The sequence below is a fragment of the Ammodytes marinus genome (assembly GCF_949987685.1).
Source record: "Ammodytes marinus genome assembly, chromosome: 10".
Taxonomy (NCBI): domain Eukaryota; kingdom Metazoa; phylum Chordata; class Actinopteri; order Uranoscopiformes; family Ammodytidae; genus Ammodytes; species Ammodytes marinus.
In genome coordinates, this window is record NC_137214.1 from 15,949,587 (window position 1) to 15,956,642 (window position 7,056).

A 7,056-nucleotide genomic window follows, 5' to 3' on the forward strand; every position below is an offset into this window, starting at 1 on the left:
TAACTGCAGCCGCTGATTTCATTGCTGTGTAGCTACTTAACGGCTTTATTGACGGGAGAGGGTGCCGATTATGTGGAAGGGCAGTGTCAGTTTTAACAGTTGACCATAGCAAATCCTAACCATCGGGCAATTATCATTATTATTGGTGCTTCGTACCTGACAATGACAGTATGCCACATGCAGGTAGAGTTGGACTGAAAAAAGAGCACATAATGTCAAAACAATCTATTTAAGTGACAGAATAATTCCTTCATTCAGGAGATTCTTTAATCCAAAGCTATTATGGTGTTTCTGAACTCATTAACACCTTGGGGGAGGATGGGGGTTTACTGACGCACTCAAGGTTACTGTAAAAAAAAAGGTTCATCCCACCTTGGATTAGTCTTTTGACCCCAAGTCCCGAACCCCAGTCCTGTCTGTCCCCAATCCCCAGCCTTCTCACCACACTGTTGCCATGCGCAGCTGCTCTACACGACTGTTAACTGGCAGGGGCGGTCTGCTCCACCGACTTTTAATGAAGTGCCAAATATTAACCTTCTCCACAATGCTGCGAGGATCGAAGGAATGAAAGGTTAGGGAGTTAAACACATTACCTCTTGGTTGAAGTCTTGATACACTGACGCATTATGCATTTTAAATGTCTGCAAACAAAAACCCCACACTTGGAGGACAGTTAAATTAGACATAAAAAAAAAGTTTCATAGTAAATATCTGCTCTGTTAATATGTCACCATGATCAGCCTACCACTAGTGCTCTGGCTGTTTTAATATTCAGCATAAGGCTGGTTTGACCCGAGGACCGATATCTTTCACTGACGAAATGCTATGCCTTTCCATCATACTGGAATATATTACTGTTTCTGTTTATTTCTTTGTTTGAGTAGTTTTATTTCTTTTGTCTCAGGGTGCTGTGAAAGAGGCTTGTGCTAGAGCAGTCTATTTTGTTCATTTATTCAACAAAACGCAATCATACAGTACATTTAAAGCTTGTATGAGCATATTTTCGTATACGTATCTTTACTCGCCATCTATGTATTCACCAATATAGCCATGTATCCAGATTCAGTCCTTTCTAGTCCCCATCCTTTCCCTACATAATGTTGGGTACAGTTGCCTTTCTAGACTGCACTTCCCCTGCACAGGTGGTCGTGGCTTTGATCATTACGCTCATTAAATCCCAGAGTTAATCTTTCTCAGATGGATCTCCCCAAGGCTGGCCGGGGCCACTTAGTCTGAGCTCATTGTTAAACTGGCTTAGACTGAAACCACTCCCTTCCCCCTTTCCAATCCTCAGACCCCTGCTGATTTAGTATGTAACCATGTAACATATTAGGACTGTGACTTGTAGAGCAGCCACCTTGCAATCGTTCAACTTTTTTTTTTCATTTGGAAATTAGGTGTAAATCTGATTTCATTCCATTGAGATTCAATCAGCAAACTCTCCAATTAAAAGACATTTTTCGACCACATAAGATTTCCAACACCTTTTCCCTCTCGCCATGTCTCATGCAAATATTGTCATAGAATGCCGAATGAGTCTTCTAAGTCCCAGCATGAGAAGCTTTTATTAAGAGAGCATCTAAAAAAAATCACAGTTGTAATCCACCCTGCCAAGATCACCTTGATTAAAAATGTATTAAATCCTAGGGCACTGTGAAGAGTAATAATTTCAGTTCCACCATTATTTTTTCATACCCTCTCAGACAGAGATGTAGATTTCATTAATTCTCCTCCAGAGTGAGACAGCTTTGCTCAGGATGTCTCATGTATTATTGGGGAAGAAGATAGTTGAGAAGATATGAGCTGGGGATGGAAGTTTAAAGCCGCAGGAGTTGGGATGCTGGAAGTAGACTGGGTCATCATAAGGGGCTCAAATCAATTAACGAGAAGTTATTGTTACAGAGTCGAGCAATGTCTGTATCCGCACTGTTCTTCATGAATGTATCCTCACCATCTGCACCAGCCACGCTACCCTTTCAGAGACCAGAGCAAATCAATGTTTATGTAAAAAGTACTTTTAATCTTGGTCTGGTTATCAGTTTAATCCAAAAATCAAAAGCCAAATATCCCACTGATCCAAAGCTTCCGGTGTCAACTAGTCCCAACAAATAGACATGGCTTTCCTCCAAGACTTCTCTGTATGGGTTTGCAAGGCTGCACTTTTTGCAATTCCTTTATGCTGCTGGAAAAATACACCCTGAAAGCAAGAGTCTCTTGGTATGGAATTGGTTTTCCAGTGTATTTTGACAATTTTTCCTGTCTGATTCTTGTCTAGCTGGTTGTCCAAAGCTTACTTTTTGAATACAGTGTAAAAGCTGTATCTTTTGTGGACGTAACAAAATAGAAAAGTAGTCTGCAGCACAATATGTCGTGGACACGTGAAAGCTTTCTGGCATTCTTTTCTTGTAGATGATAGCCCACAGTCCTCCCCTGCACATCAGGTTAATGAGCCTTGTGGTGTGGAAGGACAAGTACGGCCAGGCTCAAACTGAAAAGGTAAACCAATACATTATGCTTGTGGAGCAAAACCATTTACCTTAATGGTCTATCCCATCAAGGCTTACACAAGAGAAACGATTCCTATCCTCTCAATGTTTCCTCTCCAGTTCCTCTTCTCTGTGACCATCACAAGGCCTGAGTAATGTTCCTATGCACTTGTTAGCATGTTTTCCTGGTAGAAAAATGTTTGTTTACGAGAACTTTGTGTTTAGTTCTTTTTGTCTAAATGCATTTGGCTGGGAGTGTCGGGAAGAGCAGAGAGATAGTAGTGTCCCTGGTTGAGAATAAGCTATCATTAGGTTTTAAAATATTAACATAGCCATTGATCTCCGTTTCCCAATAGCTATCTATAGACCTCACACAGAAAGATTGCAGAAATACACAAAGGTTTTTACTTTGTTTTTATCCCATTCTCAGTTCTCTACCATATAACATTTCCTTTAAATTTACACTAAACCAAACATGTCACTCATTGTGGAAATGGAAAGAGAGTTGGCACACAAAACATTCCATGATTTTACCTTGAGAATCTCTAAGTCTGTCAAACTGTATCATGTTGGCCTTCATAGAGGATGTCTGCAAGATCCAATGGCTGATATTCAATCCAATGCATTCACACATTGCCACGGGCTGGGCAACCCAAAGGATAACTAGATTTTATCTCCCTTGGGAAATGACTAAGATCTGTCATTATCTTTGAGCCTCAAAATGAGACTTCGTACACAAAGAATAGCACAGGCCCTTCTTGCCTTGATTGCAACACATTCATCATCTACCCACTGTGTCCAGGATCAGCTATACTCAGAACAATGTGAGGAGACAGGAAGTCTGAAGGTTTACACGCCATCGCAACAGTGTTACTAGGTCTCAAGTAGATACCATTTAAAAGACGATGTATTACTCCTGAAACTTATATTCTGTTTATGGTGTGTGCTCATATTACTCACCAGGCCAAATGTACAGTCCCTGTCTCTGTTTTGATGTTGAACTGGGCAAAAATAAATGACATAAATAAATAAAACAAGTGTATCAGAAATGTTTGAAATACTGTGTACATATTTGAACTTTTGGTTTCTAATTTATAAAAGATAAGCTTTAGCTCTTGGAGTACTTATTTTATTTGTTTCCTTTCATGCGTAGCTTTGTGTTTTTATTTTCTATTTCTGTAAAGTGTGTAAATATATCTTTATGATAATAAGTAATATTAAAAATCTTATTTTAAGAAAACACTGTCATGTCTTTTTTTGTATTAACATTTGTGAGTTCATGTCAGCATGCTAGTTATTGTTACCATGCATTGACCTGATGATTGGACTGGCTAGAAAGTTAATAGATAAACAAAGTTAATACAGTTCATGACGGGAAGGAATTCCATGTAAGCCTTGTGTTGGTACTGAAAGTCTTGGAACCATGATTCTCTATACAAAACATTCTGCCAACCGAAAGAGATATTGTATTTGACTGGATAAGTGACCTGTTGGTGGTGCTAAATGAAGAAGTAATGGTCACCAAGTGAGTAGAATTCAAGCTCTGGTGAATAAAATAATCTGTACCAAATGTCACATCAATCCAGCTCATATATCAGTCTAAAAAAGGTGGACCCACCGTCCAAACAGTATTACTCAAAAATCCCTAGACCTGGCAAATTTACTTTACATTGTAGCTCCAGCAGCCATCATCAAGATGGACGACATACAGAAGTTTATTACTGCACAGTTAATTATTATAGTTAGTCATATTTGAGTGAAATTTAAGGTTGACATGATATCAAATCGACTCACAATTGTTCAATTCCAACTGGATGCTGTAATCCACAAAAATCTGCCTACTCATTACTCAGTTGAAGATTAAAACACATTTTTAAATGTATTGTAATTCAAGACGGCACAGCTGTGTGTGTATTCTAACTCTCTGTTACTGTACCAGGCCAGAAACCCTACAAAAGATGGAAGAAAACAGCAGCATGTTATCTGACTGCCATGGCCATAAACCTGTAGCCTACCTGAATTTGAATCTTGTGTAGAAATTCATTCGCTGCAGTATGAGCAGACCTCTGGAAATGTAAATCAACTCCTCATCCATTAAGGAACACTTCACCAGTGACAGGTAGCCTTCCCAGAGCTTATAGTGCATACTAAGCATGCTGCACATTAATGCATCACATCTGCTGAGCATGCATGAAGGCAATGGATATGTCTAGATGCACTGAGATTCAGCATGCATACATTTCAGAATTCAGTACATGTTAACGCAGTGTCTGCATTTATTTGAGACATTTACTGTTAAAAATAAACTTGTCAAATAATCTTTAGTCTTTACATTAATCAATAAAATGTTTTAATTATTTTGTAATTGTGTTCACTTTTAAGATTTGTCCTGATGATCTCCATGCTTAGTTATGGAAACATTTTACAGAAGTTACACATTTGACAATATCCTTGTAAGCTTCCCATTCACTTTGTTTATCTAAGAGAGCCTCAGTGAGGCAATGTGTTGAAACAAACTGGGCCATGCATTGGAGTCACTCTTCCTCCAAAACCCCCCACAGGGACCAGTCAGGGAAGTGTCTGGTTAACGCACAGAGCTGACATGCCATGATAGACAAGAGGTGCACCCCTGAGCCCCGGCAGCCCCTGAAAGACGCCCAAGGTTATAACATCAGGCCTGGGTCAGCTGTATAATTGGGCTCGGGGTCACCGGGACGATATGGAGCGTGACAATGAGGCTATAGAGTTACAGTTTGCGGCCACGTATGGCATCGGCTGCCGTTGGGGCAATACTGCAAGGCCAGACGTCCTGCTTAAGAGTTCAAGGTCCATCTGTGAGAGTGGCTCCAGCCCTGTTCACTGTCACCACTGGAATGTGTGTCACTGCCTGTTATCCACTAGTACACTGCTGGGAGGGTGGTGGGTGGCTTACAGATAGTTTGGTTATACTTGGTTTGATTTTGTTGTTTTATAAAGCTTTCAAGAGGAAGAGTGAGGCACTGTGAATAATGGTTGTCAGACACATACTGTCAATTGTTGACTACATCCCATCAGCTAGAGAAAAGCAGTGGTATTTACATTTCGGAAGCATGAGTGCTGTTCCTTCAGTTCTTCAATGTATGTCATGTGAACCACAAAAACATACCGTAGAAGTAACATCTGGGTTGTTCTTGGCACAGAGTCACAGAATCAACTTCTGCCACATCATAAAAACCTTAACTGCAGTTGGCTCTTCCACAATACCACCAACCAAGCCCACAGAGCCACTGACAAACCCACAGTGACGGATATTACTCAGCTCACTGCTGTGGCTAAACCACCTGGACGTCATTCCACGGACTGAAATTATACATGGAGAATATGATTGCAAACTAAGCACATGTACAAGCAGTTGTTGCAAAAGTTTTGATCACATTTAAAAATATTTTGATCATGTTAATCTGTAGTTTTGAGAAGAAGAATATTCAAAGGATGTGTGTATGAAGTGTTATTATTTTGTGAGGTGTGAAATTATTTTGGTAACACTTTACAATAAGGGTACATTAAATGATAGAGAATGCTTACTTAATGCTATTAATGGTTAGTTGATGCATAGTCAAGGTTTATTAAGCATCAAAAACTGTTAATGTTTAGTTATTAACGGTTTATTAATGTTTGGTTAAGCATGAACTGCTTAGTTAACTAATGCTTAGTTAAGCAATTACTAAGCATAACTTTGAGCTATTAGTCTATTAGCAAACTTGTTAATGTACCTTTTTAGTTTAAATTTTACTTAATGTCAACTTTAATGAACAACAGATTACCAACAAACTGTTGCTTGTGTGCGTCCAAAAAAGTTCATCATGCACAATTCTGCATTTGCCTCCAAAGTGAACACACACATACAAATAAAACCCCTCCTAACTGCAAACAGCCTTGAGCCAGGTAAAAAGCAAGAACAACAGTGTGTGTAATGCACCTCAGCTGTGTTAACACCAGCAGCACTGCAGTGGTGACGGATCATCGGAGTGGTCATGAAAACAAAGGAGGCACAAACACAGGACGGGTGGCAGCTGGTAGACAAATGCAAAACACTAAAGGAACTAGTGGCTCCCTGTTTTCCCAAGAGTTTCTCCTCTAATGTACATGTGTATGGGGTTTACTGTCATTTTGAACTTCACAAAAGATCAGTAGAAAGACATGGCAATGGTGTTTAATGAATTGGCACCTTTTTCTGAACCCGTGTCCATTGTCAATGAGCCAAGACTTCCTTCAGGATTATTTTTTATACAGTGCAGCTAAGCCACGTTGGCTTTAGCTCACAGGCCAGGAACAAAGCGAGTGCATTGGCCCATAGGCTAATATAATCAGGGTCATAATTTTCCCATCATTAGAACAGTACACACTGATGACGGATGAATTTAGGATATAAACTGTCGGCTTCCTTAAGTGTCCTCTTTTGGGGGCTAAGGGGAAACTTCCTTTCATATTACACAGAGAAATGTTGGCACCGTTCTCCCTGCCATTCTTTTCTAATCGCTGTTACGCAAGCATGGAAGTTTGTTTTGTAGACGAATGTGGACGCTAGCTA